A 14,326-nucleotide genomic window follows, 5' to 3' on the forward strand; every position below is an offset into this window, starting at 1 on the left:
AGGCCAGAGGCCTTCCGAGGCCCGGGCCAAGGCCAGAGGCCTTCCGAGGCCCAAAGTCTGTCGTGCAGTCTCAACGGTTGTTTGTTCTTTGGACCGGCGTCTATCTTCGGATCTCGACGTGGGAGTGAAAGAACAGGGAATATAAATATGATTTTTTGCAAAAATGGCTGAAAGCATGGGAACTCCGCAACAATGCTTCCGACAAGTATGTCGGAAAAAAACAATCTGAGGGTCCTACACATGTGAGGAATCATGGGTACAGTGGACGTCACACTAGGGATAGTATTACTGGCACGTCCTATGTCGATGCCCATTTTCGACTTTCGAAATACAAACTGTAATACTCTACAGACTCCACAAGCCTCAGAAATATATATATGGGATACATTACTCACTGTTATTCTATTTCTGATGCTTGCCTCTGCTTAGATTCACATGCTTGGCACAGGCCGGCATCTAGTGGAAGTTGCAGAGTATCGCATATGATGTTTTCGAAGTTCGAAAAGGGGCATTGACAGGGCGTGAAACTTTCCCTAGTGTTGTACCCATGATCCCTCACGCGTCGAGGTCCCTCAGATTATTTGCTTCTGACAAGAGGGAGAGTAAGTTGTAAGCATGTGTAGGTAGAGACCATAAGGTGTGAAAGATCTATGCTTCTTTCCCAAGCACCTTCTACTCCAAAAGGGGAGGAAGGACGGGCGCATGTGAATCTAAGCATATGCAAGCATCAGAAATATGATTACAGTGAGCAATGTATCCGTTCTGAGGCTTGTGGGTCTGCTTAGAATCACATGCTTTGCATAGATTAGAGAGCAGTACTAGTAGAAGGAGGTGGGTTATTAGAAGGTAGCGCTGCAAAGAGATGTTTCAGCAGCGCTTCACCCACCTGTGTATCACCCCTAGAATGTGTGTCCAGACAGTAATGTTGGGTGAAGGTGTGTACTGAACTCCAAGTGGCAGCCTTGCAAATGGCCTTTGGAAGCGTGTTTGCTATGAAGGCTAAAGTTGCCCCAGTGCATCGAGTTGAGTGTGCTCTGGGCATAAAGGGCAAGTAAATAACAGAGTTGGATGCAGTTGACAATTCATTTAGAAAATCGCTGCTTTAGAGATGGGGTCCCCTTCTCTTCCAGCGGCTACAGATACAAAGAAACAATCTGTCTTCCTGATCGACTCTGTCTTCTGAAGGTAGAACATGACAGCTCAGCGTACATCCAGTGCATGTAGACTTCTTTTGGCTGCGTTGGTTGGGTTCTGGAAAAACGCAGGAAGCTCTATAGTTTGATTGACATGGAATTTGTATATGAATTTTGGTGAGAAGCGAGGATGTGTGCGCAGCACCACCTTGTCTTTGTGTATAACGATGAAAGGGTCTTGTAATGATAGAGCTTGTAGTTCGCTAACCCTTCTGATAGAGGTAACAGCTATGAGGAAGGCTGTCTTGTATGTTAGATATTCAAGTCTGAACTTGTGCATGAGCCTTGTGAGTACGACACTGAGGTCCCAGACAGGAGTAGGATTAGAGATGGGAGGGTACAGCTTTTTGACACCCTCCATGAAAGCCTTAACTACGGGCACCTTCCACCACGAAATGCTATTCTGAGATATGCTGAAAGCGGAGAGAGCCACTAGGTGGACTTTGAGTGAGTTATAGACTAATCCTGAGTCAAATAGGAGGAGTAGGTAGTGGACTATATTGGTCAGAGAATAGTCTGTTGGATTGAGAGACTGTCTCCTGCACCATAACACAAAGCGTTTCCATTTGTTAAAATAGCAGTGCCTTACGTTAGGCTTGCGTGCCTCCTTGAGTATTTCCATGCACCTTTGGTCTAGGTTAAGGTAACCAAACTCTAAGATCTCAGGAGCCAAGTTGCTAAATTAGGCTTCCGAGGGCGTGGGTGCGTTGTTCCCTGGTCCTAGGTCAACAGGTTGTCCATGCAGGGTAGTTTCATGGAAGGACACAGGGACATAATTTGTAGGTGTGAGAACCAGGTCTTGCGGGCCCACACTGGAGCTATTAGGATCAGTGTAACCTGTTCCCGGTGTAGCTTGAGGACTATTTTGTTGAGAAGAGGTGTTGGGGGTCAAGAGGGGAAACGTATGCATATATCCCTGACCAGTTCATTAGAAGTGCATTCCCCTTGGATGCTTTCTAGGGAAATCTGGACACGTACATTTGGCATTGCGCGTTTTCCTGGGTTGCGAAAAGGTCTATCTCCGGGAACCCCCAGTTTGAGAAGACGTTGTTTAGCACGTCTGTGTTTAGTTGCCATTTGTGCTCTAAGGGAAGCATTGTACTCCTGCTTAGTAAGTCTGCCAGATAATTGAGTTCTCCTGGAACATGTTGTCCCACTAGGAACATGTTGTGATGTAGTGCCCACCGCCACATTTGGACAGCCCTGGAGAATGTGTGCCCCATTGTTTGTTTACATAAACATGGCCTTGGTACTGTCCGTAAGGACTAGGATTGTCTTGTGCGCTAGCTGAGACATGAAGGCTTGAAGTGCTTTAAGAATCGCTAGTAGTTCCAGAAGGTTGATGTGCTTCCTGGTTAGTGCCTGTGTCCACAGGCCATGAGTAATGTGATGCAGGAAGCGAGAGCCCCACCCAGTCATAGATGGTCTGTTGTGAGAGTGGCCTCGATTGCTGGTGTGTGGAAAGCTGTCCCTTTAGCAGATTGTCTCTGTTCCACCAGTGTAGCGAATGAACAAGAGGTTGCGAAACCACCACTAGATCGTCCAAAGACCTGCTTGCTTGCGACCACTGTTTTGCTAGCCAATCTTGTATTGGACACATGCGGAGTCTGGCGTGCGGCACTAGGTAGATGCAGGAAGCCATCATTCCCAGCAGGCGCATCGCCTTTGTACCGTCACCTGATGACAGCTACATACTGAGGTGTTTGAAACAGCATGTTTTGGACCTTCTCTTCAGAGGAGTAAACTAGGCCGACATCTGTTTTGATTAGTGCCCCCAGAAATTGCTTTACTTGGCTGGGCACTCCACTTATTTTAGTTTGAGAAGCCCAATTGAAACAGCAGACTGACTTTTTGCTGCATGTTTTGAAGGCACCTCTGAATTCTGGCCTAGTGAACACATTTTAGGAGGCCACCCTAGTTATAGTGAACAGGGAACTTTGAGAGGTTATTGTGACAAGTCTGGGGATGTTGTCCCTTCTCCCCTGTAGGAAGACCTTTCCCATGGGGCCAGGGCGGTGCATCCACAGTACAATAGTCCCCCTAGTAGGGGGGGAGGATCACATGGGAAGGGAAGCATCTTACTTACGGGATTAGGGATGACCCTCCCCAGACAACGCAGTATAATCCCACTTTGTCTCAAACCCCCTCATTATCCAAGGCCAACCCTTCTTCTCCATGTTCACAAAGGGCCAACATCCTTTGTTGTGCAGTAAGTCAGTTTAATACCTCAGACCTGACTAGAATACCAGGGGACACTATTGGTTTTCCATATAAAGATTATACCAGTACTGTGATGAAGATGTCCAAGAGGATGCAGATCGTCCTAAAGATACGAAGTGAACAGTCTCGTCTTCAGCAATATTTGATTGGTCACGAGCGACCCAACAGGAAAGTGCAGGAGTTCAAATCCCTGTCGGCTGTTATAATTCAGAACTGAGAGTCTGGAACCCGCCGCCATATGAAAGTAACAGTTTAACAGGGTCTGGGACCCCAAGCCCAAGAGAGAGACTCTAATGCTTGATAAGAGAGTAAACCAAGCAGTCACGATTCAGAACTGCAAGTCTGCGACCTGCACCCATATGAAAGCAAGAGAATAAGAGGGTCTGGGACTCCAAGCGCAAGACTGATAAAATCCCACGCTTGGCGGGAGAGCAAGCCAAGTCGTCAGTATTTAGGACTGCGAGTCTGCGACCCCTACCCATATGATAGCCGGAGAACAAGAAGGTCTGGGACCCTGAGACCCAAAGAGATAAAGAGAGGAGATTTATATGCTTGGCAGTGGAGTACACCAAACTGGCACACTACTGCCCGGATAGTCGTACACTTATGAGAGCTAAAGACTAAAGTGAACTTTATCTGAGAAACTAAATAGAAGCCAAGAACACGAAAACACTTAGCCTGGCAGTTGGAACTTTCTTTGTGCTGTTGTGAACTTTCAAGTGAACCACATTTGGAACTTGTGTGTGCTGTTGTGAACCTTCAAGAAAACCACATAATAAGGAGACAATCTCCTAGTTAAAGTGGAAGAAGGCGGCATCCAGGGCAAAGGAGCCATTCCCTGGATAGCACAACATTGTTTCTTTTGGAGAGAACATTTGCTTATTTTTCTTAAAGCCATTGGAGACATTTGGAACTTTTTGTTGGCAAAGAACGTTCTACACCATTTCCTTAGTTGAGATAATGTCCTTGCACATTAAATTCAGGTTAAGAGTGTTGTGGTCAGTAGTAGGGTTTTTGGACATGACTGTGACTGACTATTTGTTTGACATCCTGACATTTTCATTAGCTTTCTTTGAGGCAGGGAAACCCCTCTTAGTGTTAGTGTGAGGGACAGAAAGGCATTTTACCAACCCCCTTTTATGTTAAATAAAGGTTTATGACCTAAAACATGTAATCTCTGTCCAAGCTTTACTTTGGCACCCTTACATAAGCCAAAACCCTATCTGAGCACCATAGCAGATGCCAACAAAAGCAGAGCCCTCTTCAAAGTGGTCAAGCACTGTGTTAATCCGCTGCCCGATCCTGCAATACCACAATCCATCGAAAAATATCCACTGCCATTGACACCTTCATCAACAAAATCAGAAAGATCTGCCAGCACATAGACACCAGTTCTGCATCCACAGACCCACCTCACGTCACTCCTCACGAACTCTCCACAACCGGGACAACATTCAAGACATTCTCTACAGAGGACCTGGTAGAAACCCTGGCCGCCCTCAAACCCACATCATATACAGACGACATCCTCACAGCATCCATCCTCAAGACCCCCCCAACCGCAGAAGCTTTCCATCCCTACCTGGAGATCAACAACAGCTGCCTAACTCAAGGCACCTTCCCATCGACTTTAAAGGCAGGACAAATCCTCCCTCTACTAAAGAAACCCACTCTGGATCCCTAGGTAACTATCGCCCCATCGCCAAGATCATTGAGAAAGCAGTAGCCGCGCATCTGCAGCAACACATCAACACCAACAATCTCCTCCAAACCTACCAATCTGGGTTCAGACCCAGATGCAGCGCAGAGACGGCAACCATACAGTTGGTCGGCGAAGCCCCCAACATCCTTGACGACGGCCACCCTTGTGGTTCCACACGACCTCTCGCCCCACACAACCTCTCGCCCGCTTTCAACACAGTCGACCGCCAGGTGCTCACATACACCCTACATCGGCGCATGGGGATCAGCAACTTTGTCTTACGCTGGTTCAAGTCCTGCCTTGCCAATCACCAGCAGTTTGTTTAGATGGACTTCTCTAGATCGCTAATGGTACCTATCACCTGGGGAGTCCTGAAGGGTTCCATCCTCTCTCCAATGATCTTCAATGTATAAATGGAGCAGCTGGGAGCCCTCCTAACCACACACAACATCCCCATTCACCAATACGCTGACGACACGCAGCTCCATCAAGGACATCCACAGGCTTAAAACCTGCCTCTCGCTGATCCAGTCTTGGATGTCCAGTGCATACTTGAAGCTCAAACCCTCCAAGACCAAATTCCTACTTCTCACCAACATCACAAACCCAGAAACACAGACCTAGGCATCAACCATGTGCCCTGAGGGTTTCACACCTGAGCTCACCACTGCACTAAGTCCCTCAGGTTCCACATTGACAAACGCCTCTCCTTCAAGACACACATAGCTTATAAAACTCTGACAGCTTGGTATCAGCTCTCCCTCCTGCAGAAAGTCAAGCCCTTCCTCCCTCCGGACTGCTTTAGATCCACTGTTCAAGCACTGATCCTATCCCATCTGGATCGGGCAATGCCCTACTTGAAGGCCTCTCGTCATCCTCGCTTGTGACCCTGAGTAGTGTCCAAAATGCAGCCCCACGCCTCCTCAAGGGTCTACGCAGATACAACCCATCACCCTGCCATCATCGACCTTCACTGGCTCCCACTGCATGCACCAATCACCTTCAAGTCTTTCTGCATCATCTATAAGGCAGTCACCCTCAAGTTAACTTACTACCTCGCAGAGAAACTCAGCATCTACGGTGGACAGCACACCACCAGAAGCCAGGACTCATGCAGACTTGAAATCTGCTGCTTCTCTGCCTTACCCAAGACTATGTAATACCCTCCCAGTCAGCATCAGTCTCACCCCCACGCTCCTACAATGCAGAAAAGAACAAGAACCACCTCTTCAAGGAGTCTCTCCTCCTCAAGACCTAGGCTATCACATCGCCCACTGCGCCACCGGACTCACTAGACACCATCTGCCCCTCTCCTCCCCGCCACTGTGTACAGCTGCACCCCTCCTCTGTATCCTGCCCTCCTCTGTATCCTACCCACCGCTGTATGGCTGTTCTGTTTTTACCTGTGAAAAGCGCTCTGTTATGCCTCTGTACTGTTGTATGCCTATGTAAAGTGCTCTGTTGCTTCTCAAAGTGTGGTCCACATTCAATAAATACCATAATAATAATAATAATAATAATAATAGTAATATCTCACAATACTCTATAATACAAATATATATAGTCACCAATATGCTCAATTATTATACTTCATCAAAATAACCTAGCCAAGCAATGCAGGCAAGTAACACAGATGCAGTAAAGATGGGAACCAGTCACAAGATAAATTTCCTAACTTTGGAAATCCAAACCCTAAAATGAATGGGCCCTTGTGCCCAAACGTTATAGGTATGTTTTCTTTAACAAAAGGATGCAATGGCCTTGTGGTGGTGATTTGTTTTCAGTCACAGAGAACAGAATTCTGAAAAGGATAAAACGACAGTTCACGTTTCCAGCATAGGTACGTGGAATAGCAAATGCGAGCACCCAGGCAACCCATATAGGGACAGACTCTACTCGAGCCTGCCACGCGCCCCGTGGGCCCACTTTGTTCCCACCCACACTCTTGTTCAGCATTTTCACCACTAGTCCTCCACTGAGTGTTTGTTAGCCGAATATACACTGAATTGCACCCAAATGTCCTTGGGCCTTGACATATGTGGAAGCGTCCCAATGTAGGCCTCCTCACAGTTCTCAGCCCTCGTTAGGTCTGCCAGCCATTCTTTAGTCCGTGGCGGGGCTTTGTCCTTCTACTTCCGCAAGATACACTGTTTGGCTATCAGGCACCCCATATTGATGAAAGTTCTCATCCGTTACAGGAATGTCCGACCATAGGCCAAACAATGCCCCCATGCAGGAATATGCAGCAGGCAACCCCACCGCGTCATATAGTGTATTAAGCACATACCTCCAAAATTCATACAGCTTACTGCAGCCCCATAGCCTGTGGAGATGGTCAGCATTACCAAGGCTGCATCTCGGACATGCATTATCAGCCAACTGGCACAGTCTGCCAATCTTGTCAGGTGTATAGTACTTGTCAGGTGTATAGTACAGTCTATTTTGAATCTTATATTGCATCAATTTGAACCTGGAATTCAACTCTACTGTTTTGGTGAGAGCACATCTGCTTCCATTGTCCATCCGAAAGCTCCATACCCATATCTTGATCTCATTAACGCCTTACTCTGGGATTTAGCAGCTCTACGTTACTCATTATCATTCTATATAGTGTGGCCAGGAGCCTCCACCGGACTCAAGAGTTGGAGATATACATGAGAGGGTCATCCTCAGGGGGCTCCTTAGGTTTCCTCTCCCACCATGCAGAGACCACTGTCCTCAGCCAATATATTTTATTTGTATTTATTACAATTGTAGGTAGTGCTCAGACCTGGAGGCATCATGGCGCTTGGACAGCGGTACAGAGTAGATGCATATTCATATTAGGGGCAGGCATGTTACAGTTCTGGCATGGGTTACAGGTATTTGTTAAACAATATTGTTTTGACTTTCTTTCGGAAGAGAGAGTAGGAAAGTTCTTCTTGGATATGCCGAGGGAGGGCGTTCCAGGGTGCAGGACCGTTGGTGGTGTAGCAGGAGCCCCCAGCTCTCTTTCTGGTGAATCTAAGGGTGATCAAGGCCGATGAGGAGGAGCGCAGATTCCGAGCGGTGTGCTTTTTGGAGATGTGGTTGGTGAGGTGGGGGGGGCCGTATTTTGTGTAGGCAGTGGTAGGTGATAGTGAGGAGTTTGAACTCGATATGTGCTTTGATGGGGAGCCAATGCACCTCACGTCTGATTAGTGAGATGTAGTCGGAGCGTTTCAGTCCACAGACTGCTCGGAGTGCATTTTTTTGAATCAGTTGGAGTTTGTTGATGTTTTTGGCTGAGGTTCCTGCTACGATGGTGTTGCAGTAATCCAATGTACTGCCGATGATAGCGCTAGCTAGGGTAAGGCAGTTAATGGGGGTAAGGAATTTTCTGGAGAGAATAATAATTTTGGTAGAATAGGCAGCGGACGGGGCAATTGCTTTGACATGTTTCTGCATGTTGAGTTCTGCATCAAGGTAAACACCCAGCAATTTGACGTGGGCGGAGACTGGGATGATGTTCCCGTCGATGCAAAAGGAGGTGAAAGCGGGACTAAGGTGTTTGAGGTGGTGAGGAGAGCCCACTATAAGGAGCTCTGTCTTATCATTGTTCAGGCAGAGATGCTGGGTGGCCATGATGCTACAGTTGACGTTGGTAGATCATAGTTGCCAGTGATTTTCAGAAGGACCCGAGTGTCGTCGGCAAAGTTGGTGTATGGTACATTGAGGCTATCCAAGTGGTCGAAGAGGGGTTTGGTGTACAGGTTGTACAGGGTGGGGGAGAGGCAGGAGCCTTGAGGGATGCCATAAGAGATGGGGATGCGATCAACTGCTTCAGTGCCCACAAAGACCCTTGTGGATCGCCCCGGTAGGAAGGATTTGATCCATAGGGTAGCTTCTGGGGAGCGGTTGAAAGTAGAGTTGAGGTGTTGGCATATAATTGCGTGATCCACCAAATCAAATGCCGCTGAGAGATCTACTAGGAGGGTGGCAAGCTCCCCCTTGTCCGTCAAGCTGGATCTTTAAATCAAGGAGTGCGGATTCAGTGCTATGTCTAGGTCTGAAGCCTGATTGATGGGTACCTAGTAAGTTATGATTTTCGAGGTGGGTTTGAAGTTGCAAGTAGGCAGTGCAATCCAATATTTTGAGGAGGTAGGGTACTGTAGTGATCGGGTGGTAGTTAGTGGGAGTGGTGGGGTCTAGGGTAGGTTTCTTCAGGAGTGGCGTGACCCATGGCGTTGGGGATTGATTTGAAGGAGGCGTTAATGAAGTTGGCTATGATGGGAGTTAGGGTTTTTGTACACATTTTGACAATGTGAGCTTTCAAGTGCTGGATGGTGGTGAGCACTTAAGATGGAGAAATGGTGGAGAGCTGAAATTGTGCAGGGTTGGTGCTGGTAGGGGTGGTGGTATCCCCATGGACGAGCCATGCGGGAGGTAGGGGGGATATTTTGAGTATGACTTTATCCCCAAGGTTGTTGGTTTTGGTAACAAGGGCTGTTTGGTATAAACGAATATCATGCTTTATTTTTGGGAAATTTGTCGTTCGGGGGGCCAGGGGTTTCCAGCTCTCTCACGATCTTAAAAAGCTCTTTGACTTTCGAGCTTGCTTCAGAGATTCTGGTATTGTAAATGTTAGCTTTGGTGGCAATGATGGCTGTTTTGTAGGTGTAAGCTGAACGATGGAAGGCAGCTTTGTTGGGAGGGGTGGGGGGTTTTCTCCAAAGATGTTCGAGGGCGTGTTTAGGTTTGCAGAGGGAGGCTAGGTCGTCTGTGTACCAGTTCTGGGGATTGCTTTTTTGCAGGAGGTAGTTTAGAGGGGAGCGTGTTCGTCTAGTGCAGTGAGCAGTGTGATGTTGTAGGCTGCTAGGATGACTTCTTTTTATTTATTTATTTATTTTTTTTTTTTAATTGTGTTGCAGTTCCAAAAGAACTTTTCACAAATATACATGTAGAAAATATAAAACATAAACATATTCATTTTTTGGCAACACTTAAAATTGACTGTAGGATACATAGAAGTAAATACAACCATATATATACTAAAAGGCTAGACATATTGCACAGCAAATTCAGATACAGAGGCCTAACCGTCGATATTTTCTAAACTCATAAGCAGTTTGACATCATCATCAAATTTATCTAGGCGTTCTTTGGCCACTTTCCATATCTGAGTAATGGCAATAGTCAGATAATTACTCCTGCCAGAGAGACAGCGCAACCAAAAGTTTTCACTCTCAATATCAATAAATTCCCTATCCTATTTGGCAAAATATTTGTTATAGATAAAACTCATCGAATAACAGCAGGTAAGGACATGTCTAATAGTTTCCACCATATCATTCTTAGCACAAAGTCTGCAAATCCTTTGAACCTTCGGAAGGTCTCTCCACGATCCGCGAACCCCCAGGACATCAAGGCGATTGAGTCCAATGTCCATGAAGATTCCACGATTTAGCTGTGAAGGGATGAGAAGGAGGTATCTTTGAGGTTCTTTGAAGCTGAAAGGCATCAGTGCGAAGGTATGTAAAGATCTCATACTAGAGACCTTCTCGTGGCTGGATACCCAATCCCACTTTTCGATAAAATCTTTTAGGGATTTTAACACTGCACCTTCACCATGTTCCCATCTGGGTTTCCAGCAGATTTTATCAAACATTTTCAGATTGAGACTTAAGGGCCTCCATCTTACCCTCCTCCAAGCCTTCCTTTAGAATATAAAGAAGAGTGCCAGGCCGTGCAAATTTAATTTTTATGTACAATTTGGCCCTATTATGTTCAATTTGAGCAGCTATAGAGATAAGCCCTACTTCCAGACGAACTGCCTGAATAGGAGTATAGTTATTCAGACCCAGTAGTCTGCGCCATATGATTCCTTCCATGGTATCAGCCCAATCTGACCAGTCAGAAAATGAGGTCTCTAATGCATATAGAAACATAGCCACAAGTTTTCGTTTATAAATATTGATGATTCCCAACAGGCTATATCCAGCTGTCTTTTTTGAGAAAGACATGACAGCAGTAAGAGTGGCCATAACTTTAGCTCTTTTATTCTGTTGAACCAGCTTATTAAGGGTCCCTCTATCCCCACATAGCTCATATCCCAGATATTTATAGGAATTGACTTTCCTGATCGCACCCAAAGAGCAAGGAATCACCTGCTGTTTGCAGCTATTTCGACCCACAGCCATAAACTGTGTTTTGCCCAGATTGATAGTGAGCCCATTAGCATCAGCATAGTCACAAACATCAGTTGCGCTATTGCAAATGCCACTATAAGTGTTATCAAGGATAACAATATCATCAGCATAGCATATACAGCCAATTTTATGAGAGACTATTCTGGGGAAGGCATTCATCTTGGCTTTAAATATGCTGCCAAAGTCCGCCTTAAATATATTATAAAGAGTAGGTGCTAAGGTACAGCCCTGTCTAACCCCTTTAGCAATAGCAACTGGTTCAGACATAGAGCCTTCATTATCAATACGAATCCTGGCCTTGCTATAATCATATATCATTTTACATACATATAGAAGATGGCATACCAAACAATTCAAGTTTAGACCATAGTCTTGCCCTCTCAACAGAATCAAAAGCAGAAGAAAAATCAACAAAAAGCATGTAAATAGGTAACCTATTTTTGCCCTTAGCCTGTTCAATAAGTGTATTAACTATGAAAATATTGTCCCGTGTGGAACAGCCTTTGCGGAAGCCAGTTTGAGCCTTATCAAGAACACCATCTCTGTCAATCCACTTCATTATTTCACGTAGAACTATAGCACAGAAAGTCTTACTAGATACATCAGTAAGAGCAAGAAGTCTATAATTCTCAGGTGAACTACGGGAGCCAGATTTAAACACAGGAATAATGTGAGACAGTTTCCAAGAGATAGGCATAACACCAGTATCAATAACCTTCTGAAAAATGATCCCCAGAATATCGGCCCAGACCTCTGCATTGTCCTTAATAATAACATTACAGAGGCCATCGGGCCCAGGTGCTCTAGATGTTTTAAGTCCCTTAATTACCATAAGGATATCTTCCCTTACTATAGAGAGAGTATTAATAGGTCTTTTGGCCAAATTAATAGCATTTCCTTTAAATCTATTGGAAAGATACTCAACCCATGTATAGCTGTTAATGGGAATAGACTGATCAGAAGTCCCATTTTTACCCAGGGATCTGAAACTAGCCCAGAATGTCCTAGTATTTCCATTCATAAGCAAGCGAACCATGTATTGCCAATTGATATTATTCATAGAGGATAATTATATTATTATCTCATTCCGATATTTGTTTTGGGCGGAGAAGGAAAGGATGGAGTCAAAGATGACCCTGAGGTTCTTAGCCTCGCAGGTGGGGGTTAGGAGGAGGGCCAAGGGTGGCCGGCCAGAGAGTGAGGGGAAAGGATGGTGAAGGTGTGCCGATGAGGAGGATCTCCGTCTTGCTGGCATTCAGACAAAGATCATTGGCGGCACACCAATCTTGAATGGCAGTTAGGCAATCAGAGATGAGAGAGGGAGAGGAGGTGGCAGAGGGCAGCCTGAAAATGAGTTGAGTGTCGCCAGCGTAGCACTGGAAATTTGAACAGAAAATGGCAATGCAGTGGGCGAGAGTTGCCAGGTATTGGTTGAAAAGCCAGGGCGAGAGGTTAGACCCCTGGGGAACACCACAGATAGAGAGGAAGATAGATGAAAGGAAGGACTTTTTGTTTTGTGGGGGAGAGGGTGGCATCCAAGTGCACTCCCAAGGTTTTAACAACGCTGAGACAGGAATTTTGATGCCGTCGATCAGAAAAGATGAGTATTGGGGGGCAAGTTTCCTTAGCATGGTTAAGGATCCTACTACTAGGATCACTGTCTTATCGTCGTTTGGACAAAGGTGATTGACGGCCATCCAGGTCTGGATGGTAAGATACATTTTATTAATTATCAAAGAGTCCTCTTCATGGACCCCGATAGTGGGGGATGAATTTGGGTGTCGTCGGCATAGTTGGTGCAGACTATGCCGAGGTCATCCAGGAGGTCGAAGAGGAGTTTGGTAAATATATTGTTAGGGGTGGGGCATACACAGGAACCTTGCAGGACACCACAGGGAATGGGTGCAGGGGGACGGGGTGCTCACTGAGTCTGAGAAGACTCTCATGGATCTCCCTTCAAGGAACGTTGCAACCCAGGTCTTGGCTTCTTGGGAGAAGTTGGCTGCATCTGCATCTGTGGAAGTTACTACGTGGGCGAAACAGGACGCAAAATCCGGATACGGATCAATGAGCACAAATCATGCATCAGGAACAAAAACACCAATTCTACAGTAGCGAGACATTTTAATGACAAGAATCACTTAAATGTAAAGTTCTTGACATGATGGACAACTGCGACCCAAGACAAAATCTAAAAAAAGGAGACAACAAAGAGAAGCATATTGGATAGATCAGCTAGACACTCTGGTCCCAAGGGGAATGAATGAAGAGTGGGACTTAATTGCTTTCTATATATTTTTTTTCAGAATAGGAATCAACATCTAACCTCAAGGACAGACATTAATGAAAGAAGCGAATCATGAGTTACATTTGTTTTGTCCTATGACTATTATTTTTATGACTGCAACCTATATACCTACATTTAGTATTCAGTATCCTCAACACTAGCAGCATCAACCTAATCTCAAGTCACAAAATATGCATGTGGCAAAAGGGTAACAGCAATACAGTATGTTATATCAATAGTTCACAACTATTTGAAGATTATTAGCAGAATAGAGACCTGGCAACCCAATTTAAACATAGAATGTGTCGATTAGACCAACAATATGGACAAACTAACTTTGCACACACACACTTGTGTGATTTAGACTGAAACATACCCTCACCAGTCTAAGAAACATCATTATTTATGCTAATTAATGGCTAAATAACCAGTCTGTGAATATGCAACTTAGTAGAACGTGTGTATCGGTATATTTAGTGACAAGAGTATTGATCTAGCACACAGAATCTCACACATCTAGAGAGTAGCAATGAGGTGGAACCAATTTATTAGAGCAAACTAAATCCCCATATGTATCAGAGCGGGCTTAAATTACATATATTATCCCCATACTCTTTATGATCACACAGAGAATATTACTATCAGACCCAAACTAACGGATCATGCTGCTATACAATTAAGGCATATTACATCTAGTACAGGGATACACCATTCAAGATTGTCGCCGCTGTCACCACAGCACGGACATCTTGTTAGG

At 45.4% G+C, this 14,326-nt stretch overlaps 1 protein-coding gene across 6 annotated transcripts in view; it reads right to left on the reverse strand.

Annotated features, from left to right (window-relative positions):
• Positions 1-14,326, reverse strand: part of LOC138468399 (zinc finger protein 850-like) — a 213,811-nt gene that overhangs the window by 35,602 nt on the left and 163,883 nt on the right. Inside the window, exon 5 of one of the 6 annotated variants that reach the window (XR_011268259.1) lies at positions 7,842-10,540. The exons of the other annotated variants lie outside the window; for them this stretch is intronic. The gene's annotated coding sequence lies outside the window, so the exon portion shown is untranslated. Of the gene's footprint in view, positions 1-7,841; positions 10,541-14,326 lie in introns of those variants that run through there. 6 annotated transcript variants of the gene reach the window in all.

Source organism: Ambystoma mexicanum, chromosome 4q, assembly GCF_040938575.1.
Source record: "Ambystoma mexicanum isolate Mex_15411 chromosome 4q, UKY_AmexF1_1, whole genome shotgun sequence".
In the NCBI taxonomy this organism is placed as follows: Eukaryota; Metazoa; Chordata; class Amphibia; order Caudata; family Ambystomatidae; genus Ambystoma; species Ambystoma mexicanum.